The following is a 25,181-nucleotide window of genomic DNA, read 5'->3' as shown; positions in this document are numbered from 1 at the left end:
AATTGATGGAAGATACATGATATAAGTACAAATAGTGTAAGAGATTACCGGAGTACTTGGCGGAAAACTATGCATTGACATGGAGAAAATACAATTGCTAAATTAACCTTTGCTGGATTCTAAATTTCATCGGCTTACCATTTGACCACCAACCTGCTAATGGTATAAGGTCTCTTGCAAAGAGCCATAGTATGGCCCTGGAATTACACCACTCTGTAGCTCAACATGTCGAATCTTGTGACAATGGAAATAAAAGCATGCTCCTGTGCATTTGGTGTGTTTCTTAAATAGGAAAACGCAGTGCCTTATGGAGGCATCACAAAGCTGCACAGGAATTGCCAGTGGGCACTTAAAATACAGACTGTGTCCCACAATACAGACTGTATCCCACAATACAGACTGTGTTCCACAATACAGACTGTATCCCACAATACAGACTGTGTCCCAAAATACAGACTGTGTCCCACAATACAGACTGGGTCCCACAATACAGACTGGGTCCCACAATACAGACTGTATCCCGCAAGACAGACTGTATCCCACAATACAGACTGTGTCACACAATACAGACTGTGTCACACAATACAGACTGGGTCCCACAATACAGACTGGGTTCCACAATACAGACTGGGTCCCACAATACACACTGTATCCCACAATACAGACTGTCTCCCAAAATACAGACTGTGTCCCACAATACAGACTGTGTCCCAAAATATAGACTGTATCCCACAATACAGACTGTGTCCCACAATACAGACTGTATCCCACAATACAGACTGTATCCCACAATACAGACTGTATTCCACAATACAGACTGGGTTCCACAATACAGACTGTGTCCCAAAATATAGACTGTATCCCACAATACAGACTGTGTCCCACAATACAGACTGTGTCTCACAATACAGACTTTGTCTCACAATACAGACTGTATCCCACAATACAGACTGGGTCCCACAATACAGACTGGGTCCCACAATACAGACTGTATCCCACAATACAGACTGTGTCTCACAATACAGACTGTATCCCACAATACAGACTGGGTCCAACAATACAGACTGGGTTCCATAATACAGACTGTATCCCACAATACAGACTGGGTCACACAATACAGACTGGGTCCCACAATAGAGACTGGGTTCCACAATACAGACTGGGTTCCATAATACAGACTGGGTCCCACAATACAGACTGGGTCCCAAAATACAGACTAGGTCCCACAATACAGACTGGGTCCCACAATACAGACTGGGTCCCACAATACAGACTGTATCCCACAATACAGACAGTGTCTCACAATACAGACTGGGTTGCACAATGCAGACTGGGTCCCACAATACAGACTGGGTCCCACAATGCAAACTGGGTTCCACAATACAGACTGGGTCCCACAATACAGACTGGGTCCCACAATACAGACTGGGTTCCACAATACAGACTGGGTTCCACAATACAGACTGGGTCCCACAATACTGACTGTATCCCACAATACAGACTGGGTTCCACAATACAGACTGGGTCCCACAATACAGACTGGGTCCCACAATACAGACTGGGTCCCACAATACAGACTATGTCCCACAATACAGACTGTGTCTCACAATACAGACTGGGTTCCACAATACAGACATTGTCTCACAATACAGACTGGGTTCCACAATACAGACTGGGTTCCACAATACAGACTGGGTCCCACAATACAGACTGGGTCCCACAATACAGACTGTGTCCCACAATACAGACTGGGTCCCACAATACAGACTGGGTTACACAATACAGACTGGGTCCCACAATACAGACTGTGTCCCACTATACAGACTGTGTCCCACAATACAGAGTGTATCCCACAATACAGAGTGTGTCTCACAATACAGACTGTGTCCCACAATACAGACTGGGTCCCACAATACAGACTGGTTTCCACAATACAGACTGTATCCCACAATACAGACTGGCTCCCACAATACAGACTGGCTCCCACAATACAGACTGGCTCCCACAATACAGACTGGGTTCCACCATACAGACTGGGTTCCACAATACAGACTGGGTCCCACAATACAGACTGGGTCCCACAATGCAGACTGGGTTCCACAATACTGACTGGGTTCCACAATACAGACTGGGTTCCACAATACAGACTGTATCCCACAATACAGACTGTGTCCCACAATACAGACAGTGTCTCACAATACAGACAGTGTCTCACAATACAGACTGGGTTCCACAATAAAGACAGTGTCTCACAATACAGACTGGGTTCCACAATACAGACTGGGTTCCACAATACAAACTGTGTCCCACAATACAGACTGGGTTCCACAATACAGACTGGGTCCCACAATACAGACTGGGTCCCACAATACAGACTGGGTTCCACAATACAGACTGGGTCCCACAATACAGACTGGGTCCCACAATACAGATTGGGTTCCACAATACAGACTGGGTTCCACAATACAGACAGTGTCTCACAAATACAGACTGGGTTCCACAATACAGACAGTGTCTCACGATACAGACTGTGTTCCACAATACAGACTGGGTTCCACAATACAGAGTGGGTTCCACAATACTGACTGTGTCCCACAATACAGACTGGGTCCCACAATACAGACTGGGTTCCAAAATACAGACTGGGTCCCACAATACAGACTGTGTCCCACAATACAGACTGTATCCCACAATACAGACTGGGTTCCACAATACAGACTGGGTTCCACAATACAGAGTGGGTTCCACAATACTGACTGTGTCCCACAATACAGACTGGGTCCCACAATACAGACTGGGTTCCAAAATACAGACTGGGTCCCACAATACAGACTGTGTCCCACAATACAGACTGTATCCCACAATACAGACTGGGTTCCACAATACAGACTGGGTCCCACAATACAGACTGGGTTCCACAATACAGACTGGGTTCCACAATACAGACTGGGTTCCACAATACAGACTGTGTCCCATAATACAGACTGGGTTCCACAATACAGACTGGGTCCCTCAATACAGACTGGGTTCCACAATACAGACTGGGTCCCACAATGCAGACTGTGTCCCACAATACAGACTGTGTCCCACAATACAGACTGGGTCCCACAATAGAGACTGGGTCCCACAATAGAGACTGGGTTCCACAATACAGACTGGGTTCCACAATAGAGACTGAGTCCCACAATACAGACTGTGTCCCACAATACAGACTGGGTTCCACAATACAGACTGTGTCCCACAATACAGACTGTGTCCCACAATACAGATAGTGTCTCACAGTACAGACTGGGTTCCACAATACAGACAGTATCTCACAATACAGACTGGATTTCACAATGCAGACTGGGTTCCACAATACAGACTGCGTTCCACAATACAGACTGTGTCCCACAATACAGACTGGGATCCACAATACAGACTGGGATCCACAATACAGACTGGGTCCCACAATACAGACTGGGTTCTACAATACAGACTGGGTCCCACAATACAGACTGTGTCCCACAATACAGACTGGGTTCCACAATACAGACTGGGTTCCACAATACAGTGTCTCACAATACAGACTGGGTTCCACAATAAAGACTTGGTTCCACAATACAGACTGGGTTCCACAATACAGACTGGGTTCCACAATACAGACTGGGTTCCACAATACAGACTGGGTTCCGCAATACAGACTGGGTTCCACAATAGAGTGTCTCACAATACAGACTGGGTTCCACAATACAGACTTGGTTCCACAATACAGACTGGGTTCCACAATACAGACTGGGTTCCACAATACAGACTGGGTTCCACAATACAGACTGGGTCCCACAATACAGACTGGGTTCCACAATACAGACTGGGTCCCACAATACAGACTGTGTCCCACAATACAGACTGTATCCCACAATACAGACTGGGTTCCACAATACAGACTGGGTCCCACAATACAGATTGGGTCCCACAATACCGACTGGGCTCCACAATACAGACTGGGTCCCACATTACAGACTGGGTTCCACAATACAGACTGTGTCCCACAATTCAGATTGGGTTCCACAATACAGACTGGGTTCCACAATACAGACTGTGTCCCACAATACAGACTGGGTCCCACAATACAGACTGGGTTCCACAATACAGACTGGGTTCCACAATACAGACTGTGTCCCACAATACCGACTGGGTTCCACAATACAGACTGTGTCCCACAATTCAGACTGGGTTCCACAATACAGACCGGGTCCCACAATACAGACTGTGTCCCACAATACAGACTGGGTCCCACAATACAGACTGTGTCCCACAATACAGACTGTATCCCACAATACAGACTGTGTCCCACAATACAGACTGGGTCCCACAATACAGACTGTGTCCCACAATACAGACTGTATCCCACAATACAGACTGGGTTCCAAAATACAGACTGGGTTCCACAATACAGACTGAGTCCCACAATACTGACTGGGTTCCACAATACAGACTGCGTTCCACAATACAGACTGGGTTCCACAATACAGACTGAGTCCCAAAATACAGACTGGGTTCCACAATACAGACTGGGTCCCACAATACAGACTGGGTCCCACAATACAGACTGGGTCCCACAATACAGACTGGGTTCCACAATACAGACTGGGTTTCATAATACAGACTGTGTCCCACAATACAGACTGTGTCCCACAATACAGAGAGTGTCTCACAATACAGACTGGGTTCCATAATACAGACAGTGTCTCACAATACAGACTGGGTTCCACAATACAGACTGGGTTCCACAATACAGACTGGGTTCCACAATACAGACTGGGTTCCACAATATAGACTGGGTCCCACAATACAGACTGGGTCCCACAATACAGACTGGGTCCCACAATACAGACTGGGTCCCACAATACAGATTGGGTTCTACAATACAGACTGGGTTCCACAATACAGACAGTGTCTCACAATACAGACTGGGTTCCACAATACAGACAGTGTCTCACGATACAGACTGGGTTTCACAATGCAGACTGGGTTCCACAATACAGAGTGGGTTCCACAATACTGACTGTGTCCCACAATACAGACTGGGTTCCACAATACAGACTGGGTCCCACAATACAGACTGGGTCCCACAATACAGACTGGGTCCCACAATACAGACTGGGTTCCACAATACAGACTGGGTCCCACAATACAGACTGGGTTCCACAATACAGACTGTGTTCCACAATTCAGACTGCGTTCCACAATACAGACTGTGTCCCATAATACAGACTGGGATCCACAATACAGAATGGGTCCCTCAATACAGACTGGGTTCCACAATACAGACTGGGTCCCGCAATGCAGACTGTGTCCCACAATACAGACTGTATCCCACAATACAGACTGGGTCCCACAATACAGACTGGGTCCCACAATAGAGACTGGGTTCCACAATACAGACTGTGTTCCACAATAGAGACTGAGACCCACAATACAGACTGTGTCCCACAATACAGACTGGGTCACACAATACAGACTGGGTCCCACAATAGAGTCTGGGTTCCACAATACAGACTGGGTTCCATAATACAGACTGGGTCCCACAATACAGACTGGGTCCCAAAATACAGACTAGGTCCCACAATACAGACTGGGTCCCACAATACAGACTGTGTCCCACAATACAGATAGTGTCTCACAGTACAGACTGGGTTCCACAATACAGACAGTATCTCACAATACAGACTGGGTTTCACAATGCAGACTGGGTTCCACAATACAGACTGAGTTCCACAATACAGACTGTGTCCCACAATACAGACTGGGATCCACAATACAGACTGGGTCCCATAATACAGACTGGGTCCCACAATACAGACTGGGTTCCACAATACAGACTGGGTCCCACAATACAGACTGGGTCCCACAATACAGACTGTGTCCCACAATACAGACTGGGTTCCACAATACAGACTGGGTTCCACAATACAGTGTCTCACAATACAGACTGGGTTCCACAATACAGACAGTGTCTCAAAATACAGACTGGGTTCCACAATACAGACTTGGTTCCACAATACAGACTGGGTTCCACAATACAGACTGGGTTCCACAATACAGACTGGGTCCCACAATACAGACTGGGTTCCACAATACAGACTGGGTCCCACAATACAGACTGTGTCCCACAATACAGACTGTATCCCACAATACAGACTGGGTTGCACAATACAGACTGGGTTCCACAATACAGACTGGGTCCCACAATACAGACTGGGTCCCACAATACCGACTGGGCTCCACAATACAAACTGGGTCCCACATTACAGACTGGGTTCCACAATACAGACTGTGTCCCACAATACAGATTGGGTTCCACAATACAGACTGGGTTCAACAATTCAGACTGGGTCCCACAATACAGACTGTGTCCCACAATACAGACTGTGTCCCACAATACAGACTGGGTTCCACAATACAGACTGTGTCCCACAATTCAGACTGCGTTCCACAATACAGACTGGGTCCCACAATACAGACTGTGTCTCACAATACAGACTGGGTCCCACAATACAGACTGGGTCCCACAATACAGACTGGGTCCCACAATACAGACTTGGTCCCACAATACAGACTGTGTCCTATAACAATAATTTTCTTGTAATGATAAAAAGGTTTCCCAATTTTGGAAAACCAATGTCCCCAGGTGTAATTTGTTAATAAAAATAAGCAAGTTATGCTTTACCCACATTCCCTGGGTCCAGTGCTGAGTCTCCTCCACTGCTCCTGGTGCCTGTTATTGTCCGCAGTGCTGATGTCATGTGGACGGTGCTGCAGTCAATCATTGAGCTCAGTGGCATTACCTGAGTAGATGGCACAAGCTCACCTACTGGCTGCAGTGATGTCGATATGTTGTCAGCGCTGAATTGGCAAAGACTCATCACTGGACCCAGACCCAAAACAAACTGCGCATGAGGACAACAGGTTTATAAAACCAGAAAACCCCTTTAGGCCACGTTCACACGTTCAGTATTTGGTCAGTATTTTCCATCAGTATTTGTAAGCCAAAATCAGGAGAGGAACAATCAGAGGTAAAATATAATAGAAACACGTCACCACTTCTGCATTTGTCACTCAATCCTGGTTTTGGTCCTATTTTTTTCATGTGTTTTGATCGCGTTTTTGACTTTGCATTTTTTTGGCTCTTGTTGATATGTCACGTTTTAAATAAAGCTGCTCTATTTTTGATACTTCCTGATATTTGGCTTTGACAAAACTTTATTGATACAGTCATGTGCGGATTACATGGATTTTATATTCAGTCCACAGCTGAAATGCACTAAAGACGCACGTGTGTTTTTTACTTGCAGATTTTTTGCATCTACAGTTCCAGCAAAGTGGACGGGGTTTATTGAAATCTCCTGCCCCTGTGCTTCTTTCTTACTCAGTGTAAACTGACCTGCGGTGTGTTTCAAACATACAACATGTCCATTTCTATTGCGGGTGTGCTTAGTTTTATGTGCAGATTTTTCCCATAGATTTACATTATATAAAATATGCACTTGTGTTTTTAGTTTGCTTCCCTAAAAATGCCTGTAATATACAGTTATATGAAAAAGTTTGGGCACCCCTATTAATCTTAAGCTTAATGCTTCCTAAAAATTGGTGTTTTTGCAACAGCTATTTCAGTTTGATATATGTAATAACTGTTGGACACAGTAATGTTTCTGCCTTGAAATGAGGTTTATTGTACTAACAGAAAATGTGCAATCTGCATTCAAACAAAATTTGACAGGTGCATAAGTATGGGCACCTCACCAGAAAAGTGACATTAATATTCAGTTGATCCTCCTTTTGCAAAAATAACAGCCTCTAGTCGCTTCCTGTAGCTTTTAATGAGTTCCTGGATCCTGGATGAAGGTATTTTTGACCATTCCTCTTTACAAAACAATTCCAGTTCAGTTAAGTTTGATGGTCGCCGAGCATGGACAGCCCTCTTCAAATGATCCCACAGATGTTCAATGATATTTAGGTCTGGGGACTGGGATGGCCATTCCAGAACATTGTAATTGTTCCTCTGCATGAATGCCTGAGTAGATTTGGAGCGGTGTTTTGGATCATTGTCTTGCTGAAAGATCCATCCCCTACGTAACTTCAACTTTATCACTGATTCTTGAACATTATTGTCAATAATCTGCTGATACTGAGTGGAATCCATGCGTCCCTCAACTTTAACAAGATTCCCGGTGCCGGCATTGGCCACACAGCCCCAAAGCATGATGGAACCTCCACCAAATTTTACTGTGGGTAGCAAGTGTTTTTCTTGGAATGCTGTGTTTTTTTGCTGCCATGCATAACGGCTTTTTCTATGACCAAACAACTCAATTTTGGTTTCATCAGTCCACAGGACCTTCTTCCAAAAAGAAATTGGCTTCTCCAAATGTGCTTTTGCATACCTCAGCCGACTCTGTTTGTGGCGTGCTTGCAGAAACGGCTTCTTTCGCATCACTCTCCCATACAGCTTCTCCTTGTGCAAAGTGCATTGTATAGTTGACCGATGCACAGTGCCACCATCTGCAGCAAGTTGATGCTGCATCTCTATGGAGGTGGTCTGAGGATTGTCCTTGACTGATCTCACCATTCTTCTTCTCAGCCTTTCTGATGTTTTTCTTGGCCTGCCACTTCTGGCCTTAACAAGAACTGTCCCTGTGTTCTTCCATTTCCTTACTATGTTCCTCACAGTGGAAACTGACAGGTTAAATCTCTGAGACAGCTTTTTGTATCCTTCCCCTGAACAACTATGTTGAATAATATTTGTGTTCAGATCATTTGACAGTTGTTTTGAGAAGCCCATGATGCCACTCTTCAAAGGAGATTCAAACAGGAGAACAACTTGCAAGTGGCCACTTTAAGTAGCTTTTCTCATGATTGCATACACCTGGCTATGAAGTTCAAAGCTCACTGAGGTTACAAAACCAAAAAAAGTGCTTTAGTAAGTCAGTAAAAAGTAGGTAGGAGTATTTAAAACAAGAAAATGATAAGGGTGCCCATACTTATGCACCTGTCACATTTTGTTTGAATGCAGATTGCACATTTTCTGTTAGTACAATAAACCTCATTTCAAGGCAGAAACATTACTGTGTCCAACAGTGATTACATATATCAAACAGAAATAGCTGTTGCAAAAACACCAATTGTAAGAAAACATTAAGCTTAAGATTAATAGGGGTGCCCAAACTTTTTCATATAACTGTATAATGCACATATACCTTTATCTATAAAGTACTGGCAAAGCCAAATACCAGGATCAGCATCAAACACAAAGTTGCTTTATTTAGAACATGACATGAAAAAAAAGACAAAAATCACAGCATCAAAAACACAATAAAAACACTTGTAAAAAAAAGACACTCAAAAATGCAAGTGACCAAATTTACTCAATAGGTGCAGAAATGGTGCAGAAATCTGAAAACCAAAAACTCACCAAATGTTTATAATGGCAATATAGCCTATAAGTAAAAAAGCTGATTGGTTGTTTTCTAACTTAGAATCAAAGCCAGATTCACACATCTCTGTTTCGTGATCCAAGCACGGACTGCTAAGCACAGACCGGGTACTGCTTCCCTGTCCCAATCTCAACTTCCCATGAAACATGGATGTATCAATCTGACCTTACTATGTACCATGAAAATAACACATTGTTAGGACCCCAAGTATTTGCCAATTTGCTGGCAAGTTCAGACTTGGAAATTACCATATAATTTACATTGAAATATGGTATATGAGATTGATGCAAAATATGGAATAGGCAATGGATAGGCACATAATATACAGATAAATGATCGTATATCACAGAATGAGACAAGATCTGGCATATACGTAAATATGACTTTCTAACTCTTTCATTCACTAAATGTGACAGATCTGCAAAACGGACTAATGTATAATGCGTTTAATCTCCTATTATACAAGCATATCTTTATTATAATGAATATTCCTGAACATACATATGTCTGCTGTGATTTCTAAATCCCTAACCAATCCATTCTTTAGCCCACTAATACATGCACAGAATTTCATCTGCAGGCAGGACACATGGTAATAACATGCTAATAAGTATTTGTAATGCATCACAAGTCGCTGTGCCCGTCTTGATTCATTACATGAATGCTTGGCTCTGTAAATGGCCATAATTATGAAAAATTGTGCAATACTTGCAAATAGAGTTGGCTACTGTGTTTTTTCTTCATAATAAAAAACCTGACATTTGAAACAAAAGAAGTTAATCAATTATATGTTATTGCCACTTGTGTTCATACCTTATCAAATTGGGAATTGCTTATAGCAATTGTAAATTTTTGCTAACATTTTCAGGATTTTTTTTATACTCTTGTTTACGTAATTTTCAGCTTTTTTTAAATGGAATGGGTTAGCATCACAATATACAACACTGACTGTATATGGGGAAGGTGTACATATGTATGCAGTACTTCTCTATTCACACGGGGCATAGAACCCTGTGCTCAGGATCAGTGGTCAAAGTGATCCAGCCCCCATCAATCATACATGTATCATCTGTCCTACAGTTAGGTGACAATTGTTATTAGTGGCATAACCCCTTTGAAACTACTTAGTACATAAAATATGTACGAGCGTGTGTATTCTCTCTTTAACCCAGTATTTCTTGTTACATTATAATTTCTACAAAATAGCTGAAACCATTCTCCCATTCTCCCACTAAACAAGATTTTAATATGTCAGCTAAAAATGAAACATTATGGCCCCGATTCGCCAACACCCACAATTTTCTTGCTAGTCTTGATGAGGAGGCATGGTGGAGTCAGATACCTCCATCGCGCTCCCATCTCACCCCAGGATTGTCCATTTTGATGGAGCTGGGAGATAATGGCATGAAAATGACAAAAGTCGCAACATTTTTGCACAACACAGATTTGCACCAAACTTTTGGGACTTTTCAAAGCAATTTACCCCAAGATTCTGGCTAAATTTGCTTTGATGAATCGGGGCTCATGAGACTTCATGTAGAATACCTATCTATGTTACTAAGGTTGGATGGTGACACTGTCTTAAGGCCTCCATACACATTAGATTAATGTCATTTTTGGCAGATTCGACAGACACTCTAGTGTAAAATGGAGCTCCGGCCAACTGATTGTCAGGGGAGATGTTGATAGGGCATGTCCAATTTCGGACTGCTGACAATTTTGTTCTCCCAAGGAACGGCTGCAGGCAGAGATATCTCTTGGCGGGTTTCTAGTTGTTTTTTGAGGGTACCTTGCTCTATTGACACTCACATGCATTCATGTTTTAATAATTTGATAATAAAATATGTATGTCAATTTGGAAATGCCTCACTCCATTCATTAGAACTGAGGTGGCACTCAGTATTGTCTTTGTAGGCAGAGATATCTGTTGGCGGGTTTCTCGTAGAGAGCACAGTAGCACTCGGCTCACCGATCGCTCCTGTGTGTGTGAAAGAGAGCCATCTAATGTGTATGGTAGCTGTTGGGAAATGGAAATGTTTGGCCATATGCAACATCCCAAACAATCACAGGTTATTGCTGAGATTTGAAAAGCCATACAGATTGCTGCTTACAAAGTGGTTATTTTCGGATGACAGCCCTTTTGGTGCATTTACAGCAGGCAGTTCTAAAGAAAAATGGGAAAGTAAAAAAAGAAATCCGATATGTTTCTTCACAATGATATTTATTATTACAAATGTTGTAAAGGATGAGCAGTTCCTGATAAAAGATGGAAATATGTCCCTTTTCTGGCAGTCGCTATTGATTAATTTTGCCCTTGTTTTCTCCAGAATGATGCATTATGGAAACGGTGTGTACCTTGCTTTTGCAAATGGTTGGGAACAGATATGAGCATATATACCTACACAAGATCATTTATTTGCATTATCAGCTAATACATGGGCTTTGTTATACAGTAGTAATTGGTTTACAAGTCTAAAAAAAATGTAGAAAGAAAAGACAAACGAAAAACATCTTGTCTTGAATATAAAGTCCTGCAGTACAAAGTATCCATTACAATATAATGATTTAATGAGATTCCTTTTAAGTTCTATGTTTTTGTTGCATAGTGAAAAGAAGAAAAAATAACAATTGTGTGTGTTTTATAAAGATGTGTTTGTAATCATGACACATAATGGTTCCTATATAATTTGGCTTTAACCTACCTTGTAATGTTGGACTGCACAGCGGTGCTGATTGTGGACTTTATGATGTAAATCAGTGTTGAAGAGGAGTATGCTTTTACATTTTTCTGTATTGCCATTCCAGAAAGAAACAACAGATAGTCCTTATGAGGGGTGTGTTGGATTCAGACGCTCCTGATCCATTAAGGGATTAAGAGAAGCCTGCCTCCTAATGAATCAGGACATCTGACAAGTGGCGTGCGTCCATGCGCCTCACCACAAATCTTACTCCAGTCACTAACTGAAGAAAGATTTCTGGTGTAAGGTATATCCCAGCTCATCATGAATGAGATGACTTGTGGCATCACTCCCCTGCCACACCCCGGTTATGCCCCAACTCCACCCATTTTGGTGAAGCTCTGTGAAACGGGCATGAAAATGACAAAAGTAACAAAACTTTTGCACAAAAAAGTTTTAAAGATTTTTTAACCAGTTTTCTGGCATATAAGCTTTTATTAAGGATAAGCATATTATTTTAAAATTGCATTTAGGCTCCGATTCATTCATTTTTCACTCCGATCTTGATGAGAGGGCGGAGTAGAGTGCAAGGCCCCTGAGTAAGAGGAGCATACTACAAATTATACTCCAGGCAATGTCTGGAGTAAGATTTGTGGCTTAAAAGGGGTTGTCTGATCCAAATCAATAAATCTGCAGTCATTCTGTGTGACTGCAGACTTATGAATCCCCCAGCGCACCCACGGTTTTTGAGCCGGGACTGGAGAGTATGTATGAGTTATACATAGTCCAGAGCAGAAGCAGTCTAGTGGACGTGGCCTCATGCCATACAAGTGTATGGAGTGAGACCACGCCCACTAGACTGCTTCTGCCCTGGACTATGTATAACTCATACATACCCTCCGTTCAGAGGCAGAATTTTGGGGTACACATAATTTATTTCCTATTTTTAATTTACTCTTTATGGGGAGAATTTGGAAAAAAACAGCACTTCTGCCGTTGTTTTTTGATGTGTTATAGTTTCTGCAATGCACATGCTGCACAAATTTGTGTCAGCACGATTATGATAAAATCTAATTTCTAGAGTTTGATGTTTTAGTACTTTTTTAAATAAATATGCTGTTTAAAAATATATATTTACTCATCGCCATATTCTAAAAGCTTTAAGTTTTGCAATTTTCTGTCAATGGAGCTGTATGAGGAGTTTTTGGGGTTTTTTTGCTGGACAAGCTGCAGTTTTCACTGGTGTCATTTTTGAGTAAATAAAATTTTGACACAATCTTTTAATTCTTTTTTTTAGTGAATAGATGAGGCTGAATGAGCAAAATTCAACAATTCTGGGATTGATTTTTAATAGTTTTTTCTAACTGCATGCACCACACATGATAAATAATGATATTGTTTTATAGTATGGATCAATACAATTAAAGTGATAGCCAACTTATATAATTGTTTTACAATTTACTATTTTTGCACAAGAAAACACTTTTTAATGAAAACATATATTTTTTATTTGTATTATATTTTGAGAGCAATTGAGAGCAATAACTTTTGTTATTTTTAATTTACAGAGCTGTATAGGGGCTAGTTGTTTTGTGTAACAAACTGTAGTATATATTGGTACTATTTTGAATAAATAAAGCTTTTGGATCACTTTTTATTTAGTTTTTTGTAAGGAGGATTTTTGTTTTTTCACTTTTTTTGCGATATTCATGATGAGGGATAAAAATTGTTATAATGGTATAGCATGTGTTATTGTGGATGTGACAATATCTAATATGTGAAGCTTTTTTCTTTGTTTATTTTTTTTCAGATTAAAACCTTTTTTGGGTGGGGGAAACTAGGATTCTGGGGAGGGAGTTTTAACATTTTTTAACACTTAAAAACAATTTTTTTAACTTTAGTTTTATAATTTTTATTTGATTCCTAAAGGGACTTTAACAGTCAATCTCCTGATCGCATTAGTAATTCATAGCACTACATTAGTAGTGCCGTGTATTACATTACACTGTCAGTGTCTGACGGAAAGGTAGCTAGTCAGGTCCCACCGCAGGAAGATATGATTGGTTGTGATGTATAGAAGACCCAGAGGCCTTTGTTAAGCCTTTGCTTGCCATAACAAGCCATCAACATCTGAGATTGCACTGCAGGGTGCCAATGAGCTGACAGAGGGATTGCTTTCCTTCTGCCTAACTCCTCATGTTCCGCTGTCAATCATGACACTCATGAGAGCAACATATGAGGGTGATCATCAAGATCGCCAGTTCTAGTAATTAAAACTGGAGCCTGTGTAACAGTGGGACTCCCACAGCTGATCATATGGTACAGCTTCCATATCCAGCTCTATACTGCTCTACATCCATCACAGAGCACTAAATGATATGAGGTCATTACAGATATATATTGCAAAAAGAACTTCGGCACTCCATACATGAAAATATAAGAAATATTGTATCTAGACTAATGTCACTTTGAAAAATGAAGGTTTTTTGCGCATAATTTGGCCAATTTATGTGTGCCCATCAACCACGACAAGGTCACCTTCGTATGATGGTAAACTACGCTACGCTACCACTGGATATGCCAATCTTGGGCTGTAAGCCTGTATGGACAATATGTCTATGCTTGGGCTTTTAACCTACAATGTATGGGCTGGTAGAGCTAGTTAAAACCACCTGTGACTGAATGGGAGGGACACATGGTCAGAAAAAAGGCTGTCAAACTTCTAATAGTGTGAACACGTACCTGCTGCAATGCTCCAGGAGCGGGATCCCAAAAATGATTAATAGAAAAAAGAGAGGGGTCGCTCACTGGTCTATTTGGGTGCTCTGAAGAAAAGAGTAATCTCAATTGCAAAAAGAACTTCGGCACTCCATACATGAAAATATAAGAAATATTGTATCTAGACTAATGTCACTTTGAAAAATGAAGGTTTTTTGCGCATAATTTGGCCAATTTATGTGTGCCCATCAACCACGACAAGGTCACCTTTGTATGATGGGAAACTACGCTACGCTACCACTGGATATGCCACTCTTGGGCTGTAAGCCTGTATGGACAATATGTCTATGCTTGGGCTTTTAACCTACAGCCCAAGAGTGGCATATCCAGTGGTAGCGTAGCGTAGTTTCCCATCATACGAAGGTGACCTTGTCATGGTTGATGGGCACACATAAATTGGCCAAATTATGCGCAAAAAACCTTCATTTTTCAAAGTGACATTAGTCTAGATACAATATTTCTTATATTTTCATGTATGGAGTGCCGAAGTTCTTTTTGCAATTGAGATTACTCTTTTCTTCAGAGCACCCAAATAGACCAGTGAGCGACCCCTCTCTTTTTTCTATTACAGATATATATGTCATTCAGGGTAAAATAAAAATTAACATATAACTATACAGAATATGCATTTGAACTCACTCTGATCATTATTATTAGATGTAAATTAAATGTGCACCATGAATGATTTCTCTAAACTACCTACAATATAGGCACAATTTTACTAAGCCTAAGAAAATACTGGGTAATGTTTAGTTGGCCAAGATGTTGTTGGAGATCTGCTAAAAACAGCACTATACTTTTTCTGAAGCATACAGTTATTATCTAATAATATTTCTCATATATAAGTTTAATTCAACATGTTGCTGCTGTAAAGATACCTTGGAACAACAGATATTAAATGTTCAAAGGTAGAAATGAGCGAACCCGAACTTCTGCTGGAAGTCCATTTAACTGCTCATTAATGTTCGTGGGGAGAGAAACATTTTCTAGCTCCAAAGTTAGGCCCACGCTGATTTCAATGGATTTCGGGTTCAGTTTCAAGTTTGGGTACAGTTCTGGTACCCGAACCAAACTTTGGACTAAAGTTCGGTTGGGTACCAGAACACAAACTTTCATGAGTCCGCTCATCTCTATTCAAAAGGTTCACAGTGCTCCACAATTTTGAAAGCTCATAATCAGAAGCTTTAGTTAGGCTGAGCCCCATCCCCCTCCATTGGAGTCTGGAGGAACTGAAGGGGAAGAGAGTGACTGGTATACTCTCTACTTTCTGTATTTAGCATAGACTGTGTATATAGCATAGATTGTATTTAACATTAGCTGTCTATAGCATAGACTTTACAGTGGTGTGAAAAAAATGTTTGCCCCCTTCCTGATTTCTTATTCTTTTGCATGTTTGTCACACTTAAATGTTTCAGATCACAAAACAAATGTAAATATTAGACAAAGATAACACAAGTAAACACAAAATGCAGTTTTCAAATGAAGGTCTTTATTGTTAAGGGAAAAATAAATCCAAACCTACAAAGCCCTGTGTGAAATCAGGAAAGGGGTAAAACACTTTTTCACATCACTCTATATATAGTATAGATTGTGTATATGGCATAGACTGACTGCGTGTATAGCATAGACAAACAAGGCTTTCTGTAATAATTCAATATAACTACAGCATTGCAGCACAAATATTTTTTCCTTCAAAGTAACAGGTATCGTGAGGTATGAGCTCACCGTCAACTCCATTTACAGCAAGCACTGAAGTTTTCATCTAATATGATCTACAGAACTCTGGCTGTAGAAATGACACACAACGACATCTCACTGAGTGAAGAGAGTTCAGAATGCTTTTGTGCTGACTTATACTGCTTCGTTCCACATAACTTGGTGTGAATATTATATATGATTCTGTAATAAAGGCATGAGGAATCATGATTCCTAGTATTGAGATATTTTTCCCTAGCCGTACAATTCTGAAGGAGAGTATAATGCCTCTCATCAGTGTGCACAGGGCCTACAGTATATGTTAGTGCAGTCCATGCCCGGTAATGTGAGTCTGGTTACATGGAATAACCCCAGGCATGAGACCTATGGATTAGGTGAGATCACGGGTTGCAGTCAGGGTGCGGCTGGAAGCAGTTGTGGTTTTCAAATTGATTTTTACAGGTAAATTGCTGTTTCCATAGACATTAAAATCAATCTGAGAACTTTGATGATTTTCATTAAAAGTAAAGGATTGAGAGGCATTGTGACTGCACTCCAGCTGTGCCATAGCTGTAATGTGTGAATCCTTACAGCTAGATGTTTGCTGTATTGTTTACAAGCACAAGAATTACTATGCTGTAAAGTATATTTGTTGCTTGTATGATAGATAGCGTTGACCCACAGTCTGACCACAAGCTTGCAGTACTCCTCTGTCTCTTTATCTTGACTCGCTGTCCGATAAGGACACTTCATGTAGAATCTGAGCTCCCAGGTTGATTTTTTTATATATTAAGTCACTTTTTATTTATGTTGGCAGAATTAAGTTGTTGCATGCAATGTAAGGATTTTAAGCTCGAACAGAGCATTATGTCCTTTTGCTGTAAAAGTGATCTAATAGTTCATGAAACAAAATTGAACTGATAAAACAACGCAGTGCATTGATGCTGACACTTTGGATGTAGCACTCAGGGAACTTCACTTTAACCTTGATAAAAGGTCGTTATTTACATTGTACTCACAATCCTGTATCTGCTTGTAAGACAATTGGCTGTATTCTCTGCAAGAGAAGACTGGTAGCTATAAGTAACTATCAGAAAAATATTATGTTTATCTCTTGTTCGTAATCATTCGCAATGTTTATTGTTCCTTTAATAAAACACATAAGTGATATTTTTATCTAAATATTACTCCACTTATCAGTAGAAATGGTTTTCATTCTATTCTGCATTTTTAGTTGGAATAGACCTTGTAGCGGTACAAAGAAACCATATTCAATGGAAAGATTTGCAGCTATCATCCCTATGGAAAGGCAAACAGAATTGTATTATGCTTGTGTAAACAAGGCCATAAGGTGTACAACGAGATTCATGCCAATGCATGGTAATCTGAATACATACAAAGCCATGTTACATCTGCAACATGATTTAACGCCAGTAATGTATGCTTTTCTAAACCACAGGTCCAAAGCAACCATGTAGTTGTTGAATTGTGCAGTTTACCATGACACATAGGGAGGGGACACAGTGCGTACAAATGCAGAACAGTTTGGTAGAAATGCGCTCCTGCATTTATTACAGTTGAGTTTGCAGCTGTCCAATCAAGTGGATGTTGCTTCAGTTTTGAGAGTCTTTGATCTAGAGAAGTGACCTTTGCAGAAAAGTCTATGTGAACATCATGCTGAATGTTCTCTTACATTTTTTGCTAAAAAGCATTTTCTACATTGTTTTTATTAGAGATGAGCCGATCAGACAAAATTCAGTTCACCTGTTTGCGTGGATTTTCCCAGTAAATTCGATTCGCAGCCAAGTTATTTTCCATAAATTTTATGTCCCTTATTGTACTATGGGTTTCGCCAGACTCCAGAATATAATAAAGTTGTAAAAAATGTAACAAAATCTTAATACTCACCTTAACGCTCACCTCCCCAGCCCCTGGCCTAGGGCTTCCGACTCTAATGAGGCTCTAAACAGTTCTGTATAAAAGTGCAAAAGGTCACAACATCATGACACAATGTGTGCCTTAACCTTACACACATGTGTAGAACCATCTCAGCACTCATCAGAAGCAGAAGTCCTAGCCTAACGTGAGAGGCCAAGTGATCTCAGTGCAACTAGTGACGATGAAGATCGGACGATGCTAGAGAGGTGAGTGATAAGATGGTTATAAGAATTATTTTTCTTTTTAACCTTTTGATGGAATTTTATATTACAGAAAATTGGCGGGCAGTCGTTGAAATTTTGCTTTAGTGAATTACATAATATCCACATTTTAGCAAATGCAGATATTTGTAAAATTTGAGTAGAAAACATTTGCAGTCAAATATATTTACTCATCTCTGGTCATTATCTCTTTCTAAAGAATTGAGATGTTCTTAGAAAACTTTTGTAACTCTAGACTTTTGAGTGGCAGCTTGAAAAATTTGCTTTGCCTGTGCCAATGGAGATGATCAACAGCTAATACTAATCCATAAAGTAAAGCAACAATACAATTTAATCACAAAATTAGGTATCATTCATAATCTAATATATATGTAGATGTGTTTTATCAAATATATATACATACATAGTTACATAGTTTATAAGGCCGAAAAAAGACAAGCGTCCATCCAGTTCAGCCTATTTCTTGTGCACTGCAGCTATTCCGCAGCGTTGATCCAGGGGAAGGCAAAAAAAAACCATGCGGTAAAGGCCAATCTACATCACTGAGGAAAAGTTCACTTCCCGAATCCAATCTGGCAGTCACATTAAATCCCTGGATTAATTAACTATCACTAAGCATAAGATGTAATTTTATTGTTCTCAAGAAAGGCGTCCAGGCCTCTCTTGAACTCATTAAGTGAGTTGGACATCACCACTTCCTCTCCCAGAGAGTTCTAGAGTCTCACGGCTCTGACCGTAAAGAGTCCCCTTCTATGCTGGTGCAGGAACCTCCTTTCCTCCTGACGCATAGTGTGCCCCCTCGTCTTTGTCACCATCCTTGGTATAAACAGGTCATGGGAGAGATCTCTGTACTGCCCCCTGATGCATTTATACATGTTTATGAGGTCTCCCCTAAGCCTTCTCTTTTCCAACGTAAATAGGCCTAATTTTGACAACCTCTCTGTGTATTCTAGTCCCTCCTTTCCCTTTATTACCTTAGTCGCCCTCCTTTGTACCCTCTCTAGCTCCAATATGTCTTTCCTGAGCACCGGAGCCCAGAACTGTGCACAGTATTCTAAGTGCGGCCTTACCAGTGCTTTATACAGAGGAAGGACAATGTTCTCATCATATGCCCCTATTCCTCTTCTGATGCATGCCATGACTTTTTTTGCCTTTGGTATGGTATACTGTGTATATGGATGCATCTAAATTAAATGGGAATGGTTGGTGATATCAACTTCCTGTTTGTGGCACATTAGTATATGGGAGGGGGAAAACTTTTCCAGATGGATGGTGACCATGGCAGCCATTTTGAAGTCGGCCATTTTGGATCCAACTTCATTTGTTTCAGTGGGAAGAGGGTCATGTGACACATCAAACTTATTGAGAATTTCATAAGAAAGACAATGGTGTGCTTGGTTTTAACGTAACTTTATTCTTTCATGAGTTTTTTACAAATTTTTCACCACTTATAAAATGTGTTCAAAGTGCTGCCCATTGTGTTGGATTGTCAATGCAACCCTCTTCTCCCACTCTTGACCCACTGATAGCAACACCACAGAAGAAATGCTAGCACAGGCTTCCAGTATCTGTTGTTTCAGATGCTGCACATCTCCCATCTTCACAGCATAGACAATTGCCTTCAGATGACCCCAAAGATAAAATACTAAGGGAGACCTTGGTGGCCATTCAACTGGCCCATGAAGACCAATCCACTTTCCAGGAAACTGTTCATGTAGGAATGCTCGGACCTGACACCCATAATGTGGTGGTGCACCATCTTGTTGGAAAAACTCAGGGAACATGCCATCTTCAATGCATAAAGAGGGCAACACATCATCATGTAGCAATTTCAGATATCCAGTGGCATTGAGGTTTCCATTGATGAAGAATGGCCCCACTATCTTTGTACCCCATATACCACACCATACCATCAAGATTGGAGATGTGCAGCATCTGAAACAACGGATACTGGAAGCCTGTGCTAGCAATTCTTCTGCGGTGTTGCTATCAGTGTGTCAAGAGTGGGAGAAGAGGGTTGCATTGACAATCCAACACAATGGGCAGCACTTTGAACACATTTTATAAGTGGTCATAAACTAGTAAAAAACTCATGAAAGAATAACGTTACGTTAAAACCAAGCACACCATTGTTTTTCTTATGAAATTCTCAATAAGTTTGATGTGTCACATGACGCTCTTCCTATTGAAAACAAATAAAGTTGGATCCAAAATGGCCGACTTCAAAATGGCCGCCATGGTCGCTACCCATCTGGAAAAGTTTTCCCCCTCCCATTTACTAATGTGCCACAAACAGAAAGTTGATATCACCAACCATTCCCATTTAATTTAGGTGTATCCATATAAATGGCCCACCCTGTATATCTGTGAGATTATTGTAATTAGATATAATTCTTACTTAAATAACAGATGTATATTTTTTCTTTCTTGGATATGATTAATGCGGCTAATATACTATATGTCAGGTCAAATTGATGCAATGTTATGGAAAATAATGTTTATGTTAAATATAATTCGAGGACATAAATGTAAACAAACAATTACTAGAGATAATCCAATAAGTGGCACTCCTAACACCACTTTCATCACCAGTGATCAAAACTTTAAGCCACATTATTGTGTATATATGTTTTTTAATTTTTCTGAAAATAAAAATTGTGTTTTTTCATAGACTCCTATTTCTCCTGTATCATATCTTGTGCATTGACTGTCTAGTAAAGATGAGCGAATATTTGAAATTCAAATTCACCAGCCCTGAAAAAAATTTTCCCCGAAATTTGATTTTTAACAAAATGCAATGAACTGCAAAGATGTGTATAATACTCGGACATCTCGTAAGACTGTATCAAACCTCTTTAAGCCATTAAATAAAAACACAGCCTTAATAATGTCAAAGTGACCTCAACATACAGTATATGGCTATGGATAAACAGATGGCAACCATTCTTCAGTATTGTGCTATCTCATACCCCAGCTGCAGAAATTATTCAGCATTTTATGCCTTTCTCTCCCTATCGATAAGTTGTGAGCTGTGATTCATTTTCTTTCAAAAATGGTTGCTGCGTTCCCTGTCTTGACTTTTATACAAATTACTATAGTCCCGCCTGATTGACTTTGTTATAACTTTTGATGTGATAGCTGCAAGGCATTATGGGAATACAGTATCTGCTTGGATGCTCCTGAGCTCCTGTCAGCATTTTCTGTCTGATGCAATCTTCTGCATTTAATAAAATGGTGGTGGCCATTTTTGTGAATTGGAAATTGTTTGAATTCATAGGATCCAGCAAATACACAAAAAATTGACACATTCGATTTGCATCAAATTGATTTACTCATCTCTAGTATTCCAGCTCAGTCCCATTCAGTTGAATAGATCCGAGCTGCAATACCAGTCGCCGCCAATGAAAAAGGGTGGCGCTTTTTTTCTAAAAATAAGCAGATTAAGAAAACACCTTAGAATACTCATAGGTGTATGACACGAAACAATGCTTTAATACTAACGTAATACTATTTCCTTAGAAAGTTAATAAATCCTAAAACATAAAGTTTTTGTATAAGGAATATGTAAGGTATAAGCGTTTATTTCTTCTTCTATTAGTCATCATTGCTCGGCATCACATCCCTTCAATAAACCTGAAGTGATTCAGGAGTGCTGCTGAGCTTTGGGTCACAAATAGAGGAGGGAAACAATCAATATGTAAGTAAATGGATTTCTGCTGGAGATTACCTTGGTTGTCATTTGAAGCTTATTATAGGGGAGTAAAGAAAAATAAAGTAGAAAATTGAAGTTTTAAGGGAAATCACAGCTTTATTTGGCAGCTGCAAGGTTTCTTAAGCATTGTTTGCATTTTACTGACTCAAAAAGATCCAAGGATAGTGGCAGAATATTCTGGTACCCATGTAGCTATATAAAGGGGAATGGTAATAATCCATACAAAAGTTGTCACTTGGAAACCTGACATAGTATTATCTGAGTAAGGGGACTGAATGGGTGAAGTAGAAGTGGATAATACCTATATTTATAATAATAATTAACAACTTTTACAGTAAGTATACAGTATATACGAAAACAATATCATCCTCTTTAATTGGTAAATAATTAAATTCAACCTCTAGTGATCCACTTGAAAATCTCTTATAGACATCAGTGTGTAACTTCAAGTTTTTACTTTAGAACTAAAAATAAGTGCTTTATGATGTTTAATAGCTTTTTCCATTTGCACATTCCATTAATTTCAAAAGGAGGCAGAGAATGAGTAAAGATGAACTGCTGTAGTACAGTACAGATGGGTAGATAGATAGATAGATAGATAGATAGATAGATAGATAGATAGATAGATAGATAGAAAGATAGATAGATAGATATATAGATAGATAGATAGATAGATAGATAGAGTGGCATGTAAAAGTTTGGGCACCCCTGGTTAATATTACTGTTAATGTGAACAGTTAAGCAAGTTGAAGATGAAATGATCTCTAAAAGACCTAAAGTTAAAGATGCCACATTTCCTCTGTATTTTAGGCAAAAGAAATATATATAGTCTTTTTTTATTTTCATTTTAAAAATTACAAAAAGAAAAATGAGCCAATGCAAAAGTTTGGGCACCTTTAGAGATTTGTGTGCTCAGATAACATTGACCAAGGTTTCAGACCTTATTTAGCCTGTTAGGATTATGGCTTGTCCCCTTTCATCGTTAGGATAGAGCAGGTGATGCAAATTTCCCAGCTTTATAAAATCCAAGACTCATCTAACCTTGTGCCAAATAACAGCAGCCATTTGTTCTTTTAAGCAGCAGCCCAGCACTCTGTAAATGAAAATAGTGAAGGCCCACAAATCAGGAGAAGGCAACAAGATAACAGGATAGCTAAGCATTTTCAAGTTGCCCTTTCCTCAGTTCGAAATGTAAATGAGAAATGGCAGTTAACAAGACCAGTGGAGGTCAAAATAAGGTCCGGAAGGCCAAGAAAAATTTCAGTGACAGCTGTTCGTAGGATTGCCAGAGAGGAAAATCATAAGCCCCACTTGACTATAAAAGACCTTCAGAAAGATTTAGCAGACTCTGGAGTTGTGGTGCATTGTTCTAATGTTCAGAGACACCTGCACAAACATGTCCTTCTTGGAAGAGTCATCAAAAGAAAACCTCTCTTGCGACCTCACCATAAAATTCAATGTCTGATGTATGCAAAAGAACATCAAAACAAGTCTGATGCATTTTGGAAATACGTCCTGTGGACCGATAAGATTAAATTAGAACTCTTTGGCCACAATTATCAAAGGTATGTGTAGACAAAAAAGGGCACAAAATTTCAGGAAAAAAACATCTCGCCCACCATTAAGCATGGGGGTAAACCAATCATGCTTTGGGGTTGTGTTGCAGTCAATGTCACTGGGAACATTTCACAGGTAGAGGGAAGAATGGATTAAATTAAATTTCAACAAATTCTTGATGCAAACATAGCACCATCTGTAAAAAAAACTGGAGAGTTGAAAAGAGGATGAATTCTACAAATGGATAATTGTCACTCTGGGTATGGGTAGAACCCAGTGTATAATGACAAGAAAAGGGAACGGGGGAGTGGAGACCGCTTAACAGCTCAAACGACAAACCCTGACTCCCCAATGGAACCTACATAGGTTCTGCACCTATCGCAGAGAAGGAAGCCAGGCCCTAGTTGACCATAAAGCTAGGCCCTAGGTAGGGAGGGGGAGGGGTGAGCACTGGTCAGCCCAACTACAAACGTGCAAGAAGGGAAACAAACAAGGGAATACACTTAGCTTTAAGATGACACTGGAGAGAACACAACAATAATCCAGAAAGGAACTCCAAGGAAATTCTAGCCGACTACTAGAATTCCAGCCCTGAATAGAAGAACACTCTATCACCAGCAACTCTCTGGAGAAACTGAGGGTATTTAAAAATACAGCAAGGGTGTGGTAATTAGCAGCAGAAGGTGAGAATCACCGCTGGGTCCTTAAGGTATTATCCTAAAGTAAGGGGAGTATCACCATTGGGTCCTAGAGAGAGAGGGATCATGAAAGGATCAGGAAGATATTTGCAAGGCCAAACGCAGCGACCTTCTACAGCTGGACCCTGTATGATTGTCTGTCAATCCTGACAAACCCATGACAATATGGATCCAAAACACATGTCAAAATCCACAATAGATTACCTCAAAAGGCGCAAGCTGAAGGTTTTGCAATGGTCCTCACAGTCCCTTGATCAGAACATCATTGAAAATCTGTGGCTAGACCTCAAAATAGCAGTGCATGCAAGATAACCCAGGAATCTCACAGAACTGGAAAAATTTTACAAGGAAGAATGGATGAAAATCCCTCAAACAAGGATTGAAAGACTCTTGGCTGGCCACTAAAGATGTTTACAAGCTGTGATACTTTC

The 25,181-nt window shown here is 40.3% G+C and overlaps 1 protein-coding gene across 2 annotated transcripts in view; it reads left to right on the top strand.

Annotated features, from left to right (window-relative positions):
• Positions 1–25,181, top strand: part of GRID1 (glutamate ionotropic receptor delta type subunit 1) — a 1,896,881-nt gene that overhangs the window by 181,265 nt on the left and 1,690,435 nt on the right. The gene's annotated exons all lie outside the window — the stretch shown is intronic.

Source organism: Phyllobates terribilis, unplaced genomic scaffold (assembly GCF_046119375.1).
Source record: "Phyllobates terribilis strain yellow unplaced genomic scaffold, ASM4611937v1 Scaffold_5__5_contigs__length_657084704, whole genome shotgun sequence".
NCBI lineage: Eukaryota > Metazoa > Chordata > Amphibia > Anura > Dendrobatidae > Phyllobates > Phyllobates terribilis.
Note: the sequence above shows the minus strand (reverse complement) of the source record. Positions and strands in the feature narration are given on the sequence as shown.